At 30.9% G+C, this 18571-nt stretch overlaps 1 non-coding gene across 1 annotated transcript; it reads left to right on the plus strand.

The window, feature by feature from the left end:
- Positions 1-12130: 12130 nt before the first annotated feature.
- Positions 12131-18262, plus strand: LOC106686216 (uncharacterized). The gene is made up of 2 exons (XR_010843036.1): positions 12131-12262; positions 17908-18262. It is a non-coding gene; the product is annotated as an uncharacterized protein (transcript).
- Positions 18263-18571: the final 309 nt, after the last annotated feature.

Below are 18571 nucleotides of genomic sequence, written 5' to 3' on the forward strand. Positions count from 1 at the left end.
ATGTCCTTATGAAATATAATTTTTAATAGATTTTTTGTTTAATTCAGTTATGAAATCCCCAATTATTCTCTCTATTATCAATAAATATATCTTTTGTCACAACACTAATTACACAACTGAATATTGAAATATGTTGACCCATACTCGAGACCAGACCATCATTGACAATGATCCACACAACCCGTCCAACACCAAAATATTTGGAACATGTTGGATAAGGCTATACACGACTGTTGCTACCTTAAGTTAAAGAAATAGATATATTTTTTTTTCCATGAATACCAAAATACGTTAATATTAATAAGAATTCTGCAAGAAAGAAGTCTAAAAACAGTTTTATAAGTAAAAATTAGTTTATATTTATCCTAGACTAAGATTGTGTAATAATTATTTGGTGCGGTTTATACAAAAATATAGCAATAACATCACAACATATTTCGGAATCATAAATATCGTTTAATCATCAATGACTAAGTCATATAATGCGGCAAGTCTTTAAAGAAAATAGCAAAACGTATGAAGTTGTTGCATTAAAGTGATGACTTTACACAATCAGAAATTAGAAAAAAAAATTGTTTAAAAGTTTACAAACCGCATGTAATGAAAAATTCATTGAATCTGAAAAATAATTTCAGTGTACTACGAGATTTCTGGCAGGATTCTTAAGTTCAGAAATCTGTTTTCAGGAAGATATTCCAAATTCTAAATCAAGTAGTAAGTTGTAAAATAATATATTTGATTTATGGGTTAAAATCTAATAACCCCATTTTAATATGAATTTTATACTCATCATTACCATGTAATCACTTGCTTAAGAACGCCTTTATTTTTATTCTATGTTTTTAAGCTACTTATCGAAAAGTTAGATACAATACATACTTAAGATACTTAATTCATGCTTTGTCAGGTATATGTTCTCGGATCCCGGACATATACCCGACAAAGCATGAATTAAGTAAATTCCAGCACTCCTCTCTGCTGTTGATGTAAATCATCGCTATTGGAACTCATACAGGTAATGTAATAGCAGACAAGGACTTGACACCCACAGGTTGATATACAAGAGATCTCAGAGCCATTGTCTTTTCAGCCGTCAGGAGGTTTATAAGGTTGAGTGGAATTTAATTGAAATTGGGTCAGAGTATTATTGAAATGATTTCACTAGTTCTGATAGAATAAAATCTTTTATTGTTATAACAGAATTATTACTATTCTTTTATAAAATTTAACATTTTCTGGCTCTAACATAAAATAAAAAAATATTACCCTGAGATACTATGAAAACAAAAATCTTTTGCCGACTTTAAGGGAAAATTAACGATAAAAACAAATAGGGACATTAACAATATATCAGAAATTATAGTATTTGTATGAATACATGTTGAAAACGAACTTACAATTTCTGCTAGAGTGCTTCCGCGAGTACCAGAACCTAATAGAATGCTTCAGTTGACATTATCTGACAGTTGTAAGTATCGTTCCAAAATTCCGTCAAAACGCTGTACGTGAAACCTGACATGTCTCACCGACCAAAGGATCTGATTGAGATAGGATTTTTCATAGCTAACAGTCATATATTCTTCATAAAAGAGTAAGCTGTCTTTCAGACATGTGCTTTTCTAGAAATTAGCTTGTTGCATTGTTGCAGTTTGAAATTCAGAACGTACTAGTCTATTGAATATCAATCATAGAATTAATAAATTGGATTCGGTTTGTTCTCAATTTCCAACAAAAATAGATTATATTACTATATATTTTAATAATAAATTACTTAGAGTTTATTAAATTTTAAGCAAAAAAAAAGGTTTTTGTTCTTTTCTGAACCTTCTTCTTTTCCTAAATTTTTTTCAGCTAGATTGAAGTAATTTAACATTTTCAAAAACTCGAACCAAAAACTGAACTTTTGAATTAGAATGACCCATCTCAAGTGAAGTTACATTCCTTTGAAAGTAAACTTAAATTGGCAAGCTTTTCCTGAGCCGTTATAGCTCTCAAATAATTTTTTACCTATTAAGTTTAATGAAAGATCTTTCGGTTGAGGCCGCAGTTACTCATGTCTATTTTTGTGTTTTGGTATTAAATAATTAGTTAGATCCAATGACAAATGTTTATATCTTCGAAAAATAAAGATTTAAAAATAAGCAATTAGTGTTGTTTTTTTAACATAAGAATCTTAAAATACTTTTTTTTTTTAATAAATTTATTTAGATTTACAACTGTACATTTAGTAAATTTTTTGTAAGATTATAATGGAGTGATGCAGGCGTGTAGAGAAATTACCCATTGGTAGCACTCTAATAACGTTTTAACATTAGAAGGTTTAGAAGCCATCTTCTTTTCAGGCGCCTTGGTGGATTGTCAGGAATGGATAAGGAAGCAAGGTTAGAAACTAGTGGGTTTGAGTGGTCAGGTATTTTGTGACAAAGTAAGGAGCATTGAGGATTTTACGAAGGATTTTGGATTGTAAGGATTGGATACGAGAGGAATTCGAAATCTTAAATTATATTTACGAATGCAAAGCCTACAGCAATAACTTGAAATGAAAAAAAATAAATAAATAAAAAATATCTTAATTGTCACCTGCAACTGTATTAGTTATGATCAATATTATTTTTTTGATTTATTTGCATATCTTTATTTCTCATCCTCATTTTTATTATTAACAAAAATTGCATACGTATATAAACATTTATATATACAACAATATAAACGTTATTTCTTTAGGAAATAGTAGTGGCAGATTGATCTCCGTGAAGTTAATTATATGATACGGAAAGACGCCTAATGATACCCAGCGGTTATTTCATACATCGTTTAATGTCCGCCCATTGTATGATGGGCCGTTGGAAAGCCATTTAATGTGAACAACATTGGCTTGGGACAGAACTTCCTTTTCATTGCTGTGATTAGTATCCCTGACACGATTACCATGTGATTGGTACGTATAACCTCGAGCTTGACGTTTTGTATAATTTTGCGTTTTCCTCCACAGTTCAATCATTCCTTTGACTTATGTTTATGTTAAATTTTCCAACCCACAAATTAATTAATAATGAGCTATTTCCTGTTTGTTATACTGTACATCGATATAGCTATTCTGTTACAATCAGTCGTTGTTCAGCTGTGTACCCAGCTTCTATAAAGAGGGTGACATTAATAATGGAGGTAAACCTGGTTGAACGTGATCATGACCAAATCACTCCTTGTACAACTGTTGTTTTAGAAACAGTTCTTCCTTATAAAATACTGAGCCTTTGATCCTCCTAGTAGTTATACAGGTTTATTTCCTTTTTTTAATAAAGATAAAAACAGCAATATAAATTTATTCAAGCATAATTACAAATAATTGAATTCAAAAAAACTTTATAACTCATTTCTAAGAGAAAAAAAATGTCTTCGTACCCTGTGAAATAATGTTGCAATAAACCTTAGTAGATTTTAAATCAAATACCTACCTATATGGATTAAATAACTTAATTAAGTTACTGAAGCAATTATAATAAAAACAGAGAAGACGCTACTGCTGAAAAGCGGCAGAATGATTTATAAAATAAAATAAACATGTCAGATGAAGCGAAAACCGGTCTGATCTGATGTGACTTCCAGTGTGAACCAAGAGCCAGTAATCTCATCCCAATTTTTGACTACTTTAATGAAAGCTATGTATAATTACTAGCCAAAACTGATGGGCTCCCCAATTATAGGTAGGGGGAATTATAAATGACGGCTGTTTCAAAACCTTAATAAAACATAATTTTTTATTCGGAGCTCTATATCTTAAAAATTACCAACAACACTAGAAAATCTAAAAGAACATTATTTAAAGAAGAGCAATAAAATTAAAACTAGTTTAATTTACTATATAATGGTTTATGACCTTTACCTTCGTAGGAGCAGTAGTTTTCAAGATATTTGCTAAACTAAATTGATGTATAGTTGTTTGGACAATAAGTTTGATTTATGAAAAACATTATTTTAGAAACCATTGGACGTACAGATGTCTGTCTGCACTGAAATTAAAACTAGTTTAATTTACCATAAAATAGTTAATAATGTTTAGCTTTGTAGAAGTTGTAGTTTTTTAATATTTGATGAAAAAACTTGTTCGTATAAAATGTTGGATTTTTTTAAAAATATATCTCTAGACCCATAAGACGCAAATGTCTGCCAACACTCAAAATAAAAGACATTTAACTTATTATAAAGTTATCTCTTACACTTATCTTCGTAGGGATAGTAGTTTTTTTACATTCCCTTATGAATATAAATTTGGCAAATGAAAGCTTGTCCGGACAACTATAAATCAATTTGTTTTAGCAAATTTCATGAAAACTACAACTCCTACGAAGATAAACGTCAGAAACTACTTTATAGCTCATTAAACTAGCTTTAATTTGAGTGCTAATAGGCATCTGTACGTCACATTGTTCCTGAGATATAGAATTCACAAAATAAATTAACTAACTATTGATATTTAAGTACGTTCCATACAACATTTTTTGAAACGTTTAGCTCCGAAATCAAAATTAATTATTATTAACGTTTTGTGACAACCGCCATTTTTATTCCCCCTACCTATACTAGGCAGACTCGTCAATTTTGATTAGTAATTCTACCTAGTTTTCAATCAAGTAATCAAAAATTGGGGTGAAATAACAGCCTTTTTTCTCCCCTTGGGCTCTTGTACTAGTTCATAGCTCCTCGATTACGAGAATTATCAACTAATCTGTATCCAATTGACAAAGATATTAATGTAAATCCAGAAAAAGCTTACTCTAAGCCACATTTGCCTCTATAATACCAGATCACTAGTTTGAATTCTGTACATCACATTCCATTATCAATAGTGTCGGATAGTTATTTTTAAAACTACAGAAAATGTTTCCAATAATTTTAGTTTTGATTGAAAAAAACATTTTTGGTTTTATTCATTTTATGTCTTACTTGAACTTGAAGAAAGTTTGTGAAGCTATTTTAATAAAATGGGAGCACTGAAATTGAAAAAAAAATATTTTTGGAAGGAAAACGATAATTAATTACATTTTAAAAATTATAACAAAGAGTATAATAGTATTGGAAAGTAGAATAAATTTAATTCATTATGGTGTAATACATTTAAAAAAAATTATAAAAAGAAGGAAAATATATTCTTGATAGATTAGTCACATTTTGTAGAACAGAGGTAGGAGAGTATTGGCTTAGTTTATAATATATTTGTTATCAATGGTAAAGGTAATCTGGTTTCGGGAAGGTATTTCAGATCTTCTTATTTATAATATGTTGGTAATTTTAATTATTAATCTTTGTATTATGGACAACGATACATTATTATTAGCATTATAAGACTAGTAAGGAGAACCCAAAATGTAATTATAAAAGATATGTGAATCAGGTAATTTTTTTAAATCTTTTTTAAATATTTATTTATTGCTATTTACAACTGTACATTATAATACATTTAGTAAATCTGATCTAAGTTAAATTGGAGTGTTACAGGGGTATAGAGAAACTACCCATTGGTAGCACTCTAATGACATTTTACATTAGCTGGTCTCGTGGCCATCTTCTTTCAGGCGCCTCGGAGGATTGTCAGGAATGGAAGAGGATGCAAGATTAAAAGCTAGGGGGTTCGACTGGTTAGAGAGTTTATAATGGAAGGAGTGATATCTGGTTCGGCCTAGATCGGTTACATAGGGAACATTAAGGTCTTTATGTATGATTTTATTTGTGACAAAGTAAGGAGCATTGAGGATTTTACGAAGGATTTTGGATTGTAAGGATTGAATACGAGAGGAATTCGAAGGTCTAGTGGAGCCCCAAAGCTCAATTTTAAATCTTAAAAAAGAAATTGTGATATATTTACTAAGTGCATTTACTTGCATACATAGGATGAATCTGAGAATTTTTTGTGATACCTGATGATGGAGTGACAACTTCGAAATTGTAACTGGTTTTAATTAAATAAAATAAAATAATTAAAACAAGGAAGATTGCTTTTCATTCACAAGATCTAATTACAAATGAAACTCAGTAGTAGATATAACTTTAAGCATTTTCTTTTTACCCGTTTCATGTCCTACCTGAACTTGAAGAAAGTTTGTGAGGCTATTAATAATAAAATGGGAACACCGAAATTGTAAAAAGTATTTTGAAAGAAAAATATTAATTAATTAAATTTTAAAGACTAAAACTAAGTAGTGATTGAAAACTTATTTTCCTGTATTTCTGTAGAAATAAAATAATTTTATAATTTATTTTTATAAAATAACATAATAAAAATCGAAGAAAATCCCAAAATATTATGATTCATGTAGTCAAAATAAAATTAAAAATCGGAAATGAATGTTACTAACCCGGTCTGCTATCACATGATATCTGGTTAAAAATGTAGGATAGAAGAATACTTACTGACTGAATTCAAAGAAGAAGAAAAAAAAATAACCCCCTTCGAACCCGCTAGTAACCACAAAGAGATTTTTCAAAGGGATTGCTAAACCGTTTAAATCGGGAAATGATCGGATTCCCGGGACGCCCCTGAATAGCCTAGTGCTAGAATGGAACAATTTAACGCACATTACAGCCATTCAATCCGAATTTTATTCGTTTCTGTATTTCTTTCGTGCGATCTATATTCTAAAGACTAAATTGTTTACTTCTCTCGATAGAATAAAAAGGTGATCAGTTCTATATAGATACTCAAACAGTTGAAACAATCTTTTGATGATCATTTAACAACAGTTTTTTTTAGTAATAGATAAAAGTTTCACCAGTCAAAGACTGTGAATAATGGTCAATCGCATTAAATAATCTTTAGTTATACATAATAATTAATAAATAATTGACTCAGTCCTGTGAGTTCGGGAGCCCTCCAGGGCAGTTTTCTCACCCCAATTTTTGATTACTTTATTGAAAACTATGTATAATTAATAATCAAAATTGATGAGTCTGCCAAGTATAAGTAGGAGGAATAAAAAATGGCGGCTGTATCAAAACCTTAAAAAAATATTAATTTTTCATTCGGAGCTCTATATCTTAAAAACTACCAACAACACAAGAAAACCTAAGAGAACGTCATTTAAAGAAGAGTAAATTTTCTAAAATATGAGCCCTAATAGAGTTATTTAGTTAGTTTTCGAGATATAGCTTTTTAAAAAGCAAGATTTCATAAAAATGTACGGGACTTACTAAAAGATCATTAGTTAGTGAGTTTATTTTGAAAAATTCATATTTAGGAAACCATTTGACATACAGATGTCTATTAGCACTCAAATTAAAGCTAGTTTAATGAGCTATTATGCAGTTTATGATGTTTATCTTCGTAGGAGTAATAGCTTACATGAAATTTGCTAAAATAAATTGATTCATAGTTGTTCGGACAAATTTTCATTTGCCAAATTTATGTTCATATGAGAATATCATAAAAACTACTACTCCTACGAAGGTAAGTGTCATACACTACTTTGTAGTAAGTTAAATTTTCTTTATTTTATGAAAGGAATATGGTCCGGGTGCGGTCAAGAAAAACTCAAATAGTAGAAATATACTAATTTAATGAGCCAACGTTTCGCCCCACGTTGCAGGGCTTCTTCAGGGCTATTTTGACGGCAGTCAAAACTAAAAAAAAATTGATTCTTTATTTTATGTGTTGGTAGACATATGAGGGTCTTATGGATCTAGAGATATATTTATTCAAAAATCCAACATTTTATACGAACAACTAGAAATTAACATTTTGTGAGTTTATTTAGTCAAATATTATAAAAACTACTACTCCTACAAAGATGAACATAATTAACTATTTTGTAGTAAATTTAACAAGCTTTAATTTGAGCGCTGGCAGACATCAGTACGTCTAATAGTTTCTGAAATAAAGTTTTTCATAAATTAAACTTATTGTCAGAACAACAATAAATCAATATATTTTAGCATAAAATCATGAAAACTATTATTCCTATGAAGGTAAAGGTCATAAACTTCTTTATAGTCCATTAAATTAGCTTTAATTTGAATGCTAATAGAAATCTGTACGTCACATAGTTCCTGAGATATAGATTTCTCAAAATAATTTAACTAACTACTAACCTTTCAGTAGATTTTTAAGAAATTTTGTTTTTTAAAAAGCTATATCTCGAGAACTATTGGACGTAAATAACTCTTTTAGGGCTAATATTTCAGGAAATTTACTCTTCTTTAAATTATTTTCTCTTAGATTTTCTAGTGTTGTTTAAGATATAGAGCTCCGAATAAAAAAATCAATATTTTTTTAACGTTTTGAAAAAGCCGCTATTTTTTATTCTCCCTACCTATACTTGGCAGATTCATCAATTTTGACTAGTAATTATACATAGTTTTTATTGAAGTAATAAAAAATTGGGGTGAGATAACTGCCTTTTTTTCTTCCCGGCTCTTGTACTATATGAAGTAGAATCCTCAATTGGGGATATATATCCAGCGTGATTCTGACCAAATCACCTCCCTGCCCAACCGTTGGTCTGTTAACAGTACTTCCTTACAAATTACTGCAACCCTAACATGAGTAGTACAGATTTATAATTTTTTATATATTGCATAATAACCATTTAAGAATAAGGTCACAGGAATTCTGATCAATCAGAACGAATCTTCTGTAAATTATTCTTGAGACTAGGTGAGGGATGAAACTGTAATCAAATCCGAGTACTAAGGCATTCCAAAGAGAAACGGTTTCGACCACAGGTTTATTTAGAAAATCTCATCAACATAACTAGGTTTCATTGCATACCGGGATAATACTAATTCAGCAATTTTGTGGATCTATAAAATCAGCAATTTCCTACAGATTTCTATGCTGCTCAACCCACAGTGTTTTATGCTCATTATTCATCGTTATTATTAATTACGAATAAATCAGCATATTCTCAAATCTTTCTTGAAGCTGCAAACAAAGAAATATTTAGTATAGTGAATTATATTTGTTATTATAGATTTTTTTCTCCTGCATTAAGGGGGTGTTCGAGTATTACAACTGAGATTTACTAGGGGATATGGGTGAATTATTTGAAGAAGCGGAGATAGTGAACCAACGAGCCACTTTTCCGTAACAACAGATTCAACCGCACGTCAGACAGAAACTACCTGAAAATAAATAGTTGACAACCTAACCAAATTGATGTGTTCATGTTGTAAAAGGGGAAAAAAGGCAAATGGTCTTATACACCCGAGTGGCTATTGTACTAACCATCAAATTCTATCATTTATTTTGGCATCTAGCTATACCAACATATGATTCTACAAGCCCACTGCCACTCAAAGACCATAATAGTCTTATCTACTGTCATTACCGGTTTTCTTCCTCACATCAAAACTTGACGTATACAAAAGAGTTCTTCAACGTGCACTCTTGTTAGTAATTTCCCTTATCACTCAAATCTAACACTATCTAGAAGTTTCAATACGCCTCGGTGCGAAGAATGATAAATTCAACATTTCTGAAGAAGATGAAGCCGGAAAGACCCTTCATTACTAAACATATAAGGCTTATTAACTATACAAAATCGAAAATATTATATACTGAATATTTGTAACATTAAAGGTCAGAACTACTTCTGATAACTAAGGACTTATGACATATTGAACAAAAAACAGATTTCGACTTATGGCCCTTCATTGTAATTACATTAACAAATTAATCGAATATTCAGAGACTCCTTATCTCTTGCATTTGTTTTCTTGAAGTCAAACTCTTATGGAAATTCTTGAGTTCACTATTGGTGGTGTCAACATATAATGCTGCCATTGTAGGTACTATTACCCAATTCCGGATAAGTTTTCTTCTGTGTGGGTGATTCTCAGATGAATAGAAAAATCGGATAAAATTCTCAAATAAATTTTTTGTTTAGGAAGACGTAATTTTAAAAAAATGTTGAAGAGGCCGTTCGATTCCTGCCCGGTGAGGAACCTTTCCTTGCCGACCCTTTCCACTCTGGCTAGAGCAGGTCGGTAACCTATAGGGTAACTACCCCAAATATAAGGAATTGCCACATAGGGGGCCAAATAAAATTTTAAAAATATACAGGCACCGTTTGATATGCTTAAATGGAAAATGGTGAGAATATCTGATGACGTCAGACCAGACTATCCTTTAATAGACGAGTCCTATTGAATCTATTCGCTTTGCTATCTCAGTTCCTCCACCCACAGAGATTGAAATAAGCTCTAATCACTAACATTACGCCACTCATTGCCTCGCGCTCATTAACTCTAGATAATTTTATATTTTACTTATTACCGTTTTTAAGTTGAGAATTTACAATCAGGGCTGTTGAAGTTTGGTCCATACTTGCTAGATTTATAACTCTTTATAAAAAATAAAATAAAAAGAGGTGGTCCATTTCTTCAAGAAGGTTAATGATTACAATAATAAACATTCATATTCCTAAGTCATTTTATATAAAGACTAATATCTTAGAACCAAGTTAATATGATTAAAACTTTAAAATCTTTGCTGTGTGTGATTCGTTGACTGACACAGATTATGTTAGGTTATTCAACGCATTACAAACCATTAGGACTTCTAATTCAAACATTGTCCAAGTTTTTGTAGGTCCGCTCTTCTTGGCAAATGAAAAACAATTTTTTTTATTTTCCTGCCTGAAATTTCTCTTCTTGTTTTAAGCAAATATTTCTAAATTGATATAAAACCGTCACTCCCTGGGAGTTTAATGTTATTTTCTCGAATATGTTTAGTTAAGATCAATTCAACCTTTCTATTTCATTTGGACAAAAACGAAATTGAACAGTTACATTATCAGAAAGAATCTCATCGACTATTTCTTTTCTCAAAACGATGACAATTGACAAAGCCAGAAACAATCATCCATTATGAACACTCTAACTTCCTAAAACAATTTTAGACTTGTCCAAATACTGTAAAAATATTACCGAACTAGCTGAATTATATTTTGGCTTTATACCCCAATTCTCCTCTTTTGCAAGACATACGTGAATCCTTCATAATCTATATAGTCGGATCAAAGTCAGAACATCATCAGCACCTTCCTTTGTATTCAGAGTTCTATACACAAAATTAAACTCCACAAACTATGCAACATATTCATTGCCGAACTCAACGCAATAGCAGCACTTATGTTTGTGTTTGTCCCACAACAATATAACAATATTTAAACATTCGCTAAGCTCTTTAAAAGGTTCAGACTGAATGTGTCCAGAACACCCGAACACTTCCTGCATTCATTTCTACCTAAACACTTTACAAAATATGGGAATGTCAATTACATTTATATGGGCTCCAAGTCACGTAAGAATTGCAGGGAATGAACTGACTGATTAAGGTGCAGATAAACTCTGGGACATGGTAAAAAAATTTTATCTCCATAAGAAATGAGCAGCCCACTCCAAAATGAAATAAAAACAGATGGCAAATTTAATGGAACGCCCAAGGAGTAAATTAAAAAAATATTAAAAAGGACGTCAAACCCCCGGAACCGATTACATTACGGTAACGGTTCCTCCAGGCGTAAATATCGTAGATACTGACCAGGCTGAAAATAGGTCACACGAGGCTCACTCACTCCTATATTATCTCAAAACAAACGCTTCCAAAATGCTAATATTGTAATAACAATTTAACAATCAGACATATCTTCGAGGAATGTCCATATTTTATGTTCCATTTCAAAAGCTCAGGATTAAACCCAAATATTTCAAACACCTTAGAAGACAATGATAAAACAATAAAATTAGTATTTCAGTTTTAAAAATCAGAAGGTTCATTACAACAAATATAACACCATACGATTATATATATATATATATATAAAGAAATAATAATAATAAAACAAATGTAAGCAAAAATAAATAAGAAATTAATGGCATTGATGACCAATGAGGTTTTACGTCACTAAACAAAAACAAACAAACATTTTTGTTAATGATTCACTCCACAATGAAGTGCGCAGCTTTTAAAGATATATGAAATAAATGGTTTGCCGGTGGAAAAAAAAAACATCGATTATATATTATTAAATGTAGCGCGAAGTTTCTCTCTGACACTGACTAATCACGCAGGGGATAAAAGAAGTATAAAAAATAAAAATAAAAGAAATATTTCAATTTTCTTCTTTAGTGGTGAAACGGCTTCCCCTCCATGGTTGCCATCTTTGTTTGACCGCAGCCACGTCATCTTCCACGGCCTCCTATAAATGCCTGTCAAACGCCTGATGAGTTGCACCGTAGTGTTCTGTCAGTAAACATGAAGTGTCTGGTGAGTATATTTTATAGGATTTTTTTTTAAATTTACAATTGACTGTTTGAGCAATGAACTTATAAATAAAACATAAGTAATTGCATATTCTTACACCACTTCATGGGCTTCCTCCGTAGTTCATTGTTTATTTAAAGAAGCAACACAGACTCGTAAGAGAATGTCCCTGACTCAGGTTTGAGATCGGCTAATAGCAGAATATTTACTTTCGGTTTTACTAGCGGCGGATTGACTTTAAAATACCCGACCCTTCATTGGACGAGGAGATAATAAAACATGACCTGGTGGCTAAGCGTAGATACGAAAACATCACCTCCGTTTTGAACAATTACAAAACTCGCCATAGGTTTTAGTGGTAAAAGTTTTTTTTTTTTTTTTTTAAATTATTTATTTATTGTAATTTACAACTGTACAAAATAATACAATAGGTAAATATGTAGTATGTTTCATATACACTTGAAAATCTTGGGAAGGAACCACCCATTGGTGGTACTTCAAACATTAATTTAAACTAGAAGGTCTCGTGGCCATCTTCTATTCAGACGCCTCGGTGGATTATCAGGGATTGTTAAGGATGAAAGATTAAGAATTAATGGGTTAGGATGGTTAAGGAGTTTGGAATAAAAAGACGCATATCTGGTTTGGGTCAAATCTGCAACGAATGGGATGTTAAGGTCTTTATAATGAGTTTTTTTTTCAATTTCTAACCATCGTTTAAATATATAACTAACTTATCCCTTATTGTTGATTGATTCGATTCGAATTACCTAGAGCAATACTTAAGCAAGAACTGCCCACCGTAGTGACTATGAGTGCCTACCAACCGTCACTTCGTGTTTATCGTTGAAGATGATGACCATAGTGGTAATTTAACTACATACATTGATGGCCCCTTATTGTATTTCCTATTTCAGTATTTATGATAGACTGTAACGCCATGTTATATTAAAAATTGAAGGTGTATGTCAGATTTTTAATGTATTATCATGGACCTTAAGGGCTATTATTAGTATGATCATTATTGTATTATCATATTATTATGTCATTTTTTGATTAAAAAATCTATTGGGATTTAATTCTAGGCACACTAGGTTGATCCTCAGAACTCTATATTGGCAGAGGGTAATCTGATATATTATTTTTAAATGGCTGTCAAATCACTTCATATTTTTCCTTTCATCGGCTGCCACCTTAAAATCAAATGGTGGGCTGCACTGTCGAGATCTGAAGATCTTAGGGCAATTGATTGAGACGTTTTTACCTAATCTACAAATAAAAGGCATATAGTCTTGAAGGAAAAGAGTGGTAGGAGTAGGGAGAATGGAAGGATTTTTAAATTATATTTTTGTATTCGATCTATCTTGAAATGTAAAATCTCTGAGACGAGGAAACCAAAAAAAAAGTTTGTCGGCCGATTAAAAATATGTATTAATTTAAAAATTTTAAACCAAAACCAAATTATAAGCAATTTTTTTTCTAATTTATTATGTCGACGAACGAATATTTCTGAAACTATACAGATAATAAAAATAGTAATGCAGAAATTCTTGTGGGGAATTCAAAGGTCTTCAATTTATTACTGGGATCGTTTTAAACTATAAGCGACCGTTTTCGAGCTATAAGCGAAAAACCAATGAGCATAAGCTTATGAAAAGCTTTCCATCCTCTCCTACATTAAGATTTGCGCCAATACTTCAGAGTACTTAGTGTGTTCACCTCCTAAGCTGTCCAAGTAGCTCTCAAATACTGAATTGACATCAGAGCAAAATTCAAGGTACATTCCCAATGTAAAACTAAAATTATTACAAATAGCTTAATGTCAGAGCTAAATGCTGGGTGGGGCAAGTCGCTGACTACTCACATTTATAAGAATTTCTCCAAGGTATTCTTGTTAGACTTTAGGACAACTACTTTCGAAAAAATACTAATTAAAGATTGATAGTATATATTAACGTTTACATTAATTCCTGATTAATTCATAAAAATGGGTTTAGAAATTGTCCAGATAACATCAAAATAAACAGCACATTTAAATAATGCTTTTTTTTTAGGAAAAGATGGTTGAGGGTGCGGTGAATAAATAATGCAAATAAGTTGAGAGAACTTATTGAATAGTTCCAACGTTTCGGCCAGAGTTTCTAGATTTCATCAGGGCTAACAACAAAGAGTAAAATAACAACCAATTAATACAAAAAAAATAAAAAGAGAAAATATAAACAGAATGATACGAGTAAATAATTATACAAAATTAAAATAAAGTTATGAAAGTGGAAAATAAATCGCTTAATTTAATATGTAAGTAGAATAACATAATCAAGGAAATAAAAATTTTAAAGTTATATAATGCAAAGAAATATGAATATATTAATTTAATAATAATTAAAAAATTAAAGTTATGGAAAGAAAAAATAAATAAATACATAAAAGAAAATATATTTAACTAATGAAATATGTAGGTATAATACTTTTTTTTTTGTGTCATATCCCCTTTATTCATAAAATAATTACAAATTATAAACATATGTACAATACATTATATACAAATATATACAATTTGTTGATTTTTGCCCTTTTACTGAAGCTGTGCTCCATTCTAAGGGATGGCTGAATATAATACAAAATTTTGACCAGGGATGGTATAATACTAGAATAAAGAAACAAAATATGAGATCGAGTTAGACAAAATAAATGAATAGAAAACATGACAATAATGATATGTAGTAAATATCACTAATAACGTGGGTGAGGAGAAATAAGAAGAGAATAGGGAAGGAGAAGGGGATAAAAGAAAGATAAGAAGAGAGAATAAAACAATTATTTTTTTTTAATTCTATACGAATCGTTTCAACTAAATTAGATTCCGTTTAACAATGAAGTACAATACTCCTTCATCCTCCAGTGAATGAGTATTTCTTCGGCAGGTTTTACTAACAAGGCTATGAACGTAGGCTTTCCGATATCAATATATTTTGATGATGCTAGTTCGAAAAATATTTGACACATGTCCAAAGATTCTCGCATCAACATATTTCTTTTTCTTCCAAAAGATGGGTTGGAAGAGCGCAAATTCATCTTTCAAATATTGGATTTGGACAATATTATGAAACATTTTCGTACACGACATACTAACATTACTTTCTAGTTTCTAATTTTTGATTCCTATGAAAACTTGAGCTTTCAAACGAAAAATCACCACTCTCCTATGTACATTTCCATTAGAAAGTATTGTAACAAATAAAGAGTAAAAAAATTGCCAATATCCTTAATTATTTAGAAGATGTAATAAAATAATGAAAATGATGATGTAGTGATTTGCTATGATGCTTGCTGATTAATAATTTTACAAGTTATATGATCATGTTCGATGCCAAACCTGTATATTTAGTATCTTATTTAAATATGCAAAGATCTTTATTTATTAGGTCGTAAATAAAGATCATATTCCTGACTAACATCACAGATATTGTAACAAAGAAAAGTGTGCTTATAATATTTTAGAGCAAAAAAATATCTAATATTATACCTGATTATGTAATTCTTTATTTGTTAACTTCATTTGGTTATTTTTGTATCACTTATATATTATAAATATATCACTTTTTGTAATCGACTATATCTAACATTTTTTTAGACCCAAATTACAGATTTTATTACTAACAATATTTATAGATTTTAAATTTCTATTTACAGCATCTGTGAAGTTGGCCATAGATACATAGTTTTTCAATTTGGAATTGAGAAAGAGCTACTTTTTTTTTACCTTGACGTGTTGTCCTCCTAAATGACGGTATGAGGCAAGGCTTCTCAATCTTTTAACGGCAATGACATTTTGCCCCGTGACCCCTTTCCTCTCTCAATCAATGTCAGTGTCAAGGTTGTATTAACTTGACCCGACATGCTTATCTCCTTGCTCGAGTGTATTTAATGAAAAAAACTAGAACAAGCAAGCACTTTCGAAGTCCCACTATCTGAAATGCTGATTTAGTAAGATAATACATTTTTTTTATCATCTGAGCTAAGTGATATAAGAAAGAAACATATATTTAAAAAAATAAGTACTCTGTGAGAATGATCTGTAACTAGACCAACGGTTGTGCAAGGAGGTGATTTGGTCAGAATCAGGTTGGACCACTAGGTTTTTAACCCGTTTTAGGGTATCTACTTTATGAGCCTAGGTGGACCCCAGAGGGCTTCCGAACCCACAGAAAATAATTATTTGCCATTGCCATGTTGGAGTTATGACATGACCTACCTAACAAATATTTCCTTTTAACTGCAAAAATAAATCTGTATTTGTTATCTCATTAGAAGTATAATATATATTATTATATTTATATATTATAATTATAAATATTTATAATTATTCTTTCATGACGTTTATTTTAACTCTATAATTTTTTGTTTCCTTCCCCGTAATGTTTTTGTTTTATGTGCATCTCCTGTACTTTTTTAGCTTTATATTTTACGTATTTTTATAAAGAATTTTTACTCTTGCCATTGTTACTTGTTTTTATTCTTATCATTGTAACTTACCTTTGTATTTTTATTCTTATCATTGTTATTATTTTGTATCTTTTTAGCCCTGATGAAGCCCTGCAAAGTGGGGCGAAATGTCGGAAAATAAATAGTTGTAAACTATTTTTCTTTCTCTTTTGACCGCAACCCTGACCATCTTCTTATATATTTAACTTTATGTTTCGGATTTACAGGGTTTTGCTGTTGTAGACAGATTTCATTAGAAACAGTATAAGTTCATTAATAATACTGAGGATAAAAAAGAAATAAATATTTGACAAATATCATTGATGAGAGGCTGGTAACAATGAAAAGAAAGGTAACAAAAGATTTGACACTATGATATAGGACTCTATAGTCTATTGCCATTTTGCTATCCCAGCAATTATGCTATACTCGATTATGTACCGAAATTGAAAAAGGGCATGAAACCCTCCTCTCCCGCCCTCCATGGTGGTCTTACTTATTTGACTTTGTAAACAGATAATTATAGCGAGTAGGTTGACCGATGTACATGTCACATTCTCACAGGAGGAGATCATAACACAAAAAGAAAATGCAATCCTACCCGCCGGACCGGCCCTATTGAAATATTACCTTACGAAGAGAAGAGGAAACTTTAAGATAGTTAAATCAAGCAATATTTAAAAAGCGCCTGAAATTGAATAACGGCATTTCATTAGTTTAGCAGCCACAGTAACTGGTACTGAGAATATAGCGAGGTTTGATGCAGGTCAAATATAATACAACGAGTTATAATACGACAGTCAGCAAGATGAATTGACAGAGTTTGCTCTTTGCAATACTAAAGTAATTAATTATAATGTTGTTTTACAACATTTTTGAAGCTTGATTTCAGAGGTTTAGATTTTTTGACTATTATTCTATGTATGGAAATGACCTGAGGTAAAAAAAAAAAAAAAAAATTGGCGCCCAAATTCCGATTTTCGAAATTTTTAAATTTAATGCATTTTGCATTTTGAGCTGGGATGATTCATTATTACGCAATCTGGAGGAACAAAATAAACAAATCATATATTTAATAAAGAATTTTCGTTTCATTGTAGCATGTAAGATTTTAGTTAAGAATTATAACTAAACTCTAAAACGAAATATTTGATTTATTGCAGGTACTGATATTATTCACCGTATGTCTTACTGTATCAATATCAGGACAACCAGTGGCACAGTCCGGCGGACCAGTAGGAACAGGAAGAGGTGGTGAAAGAGCAGGGCAGTACGGAGGACCTGTTGGCATCGGATTCGGTACGCAGCAGCCAGGGGGTGGACCTGTAGGGGTAGGTTATGGGGGGAACAGAGGAGGTGGACCTGTAGGGGTAGGTTATGGGGGGAACAGGAGGGGTGGCAGTGCTACCATTTAATCAGAGGGGGTCTAAGTGTGCTTCTGTATGTCCAAGACCAAAGATAGTCACTGGAAAGTATTTATAAGACATTCAATAAAAGTCGTTTATATATTTTTTTTAATATTGATTTTATTTTTTAAACCCTAATTCTAAAGATCTCCAAGATTCCCAACAAAGGTAAGGACCACATCATCTTATTCATTATTCTCATTGATTGACTAATGTATTTATTAAATTTTATTATGAAATTCTAATTAAAAAGAACAATGATTTTAAACCATATTATTTTTTTTTTAAATAAGAAAAAAAGTGATCTTTATAAAACAAAAGTAGGTAAGTTATTCTTATTAGTAGCTTCAACTAACAATATTCTTTATGAAAGTAATACAAAGGGAAAATATCAATAATCTTTAATATTTCTATTATAACA

This window comes from Halyomorpha halys, unplaced genomic scaffold (genome assembly GCF_000696795.3).
Source record: "Halyomorpha halys isolate HHAL.00 unplaced genomic scaffold, Hhal_1.1 Scaffold798.1, whole genome shotgun sequence".
Classification (NCBI taxonomy): domain Eukaryota; kingdom Metazoa; phylum Arthropoda; class Insecta; order Hemiptera; family Pentatomidae; genus Halyomorpha; species Halyomorpha halys.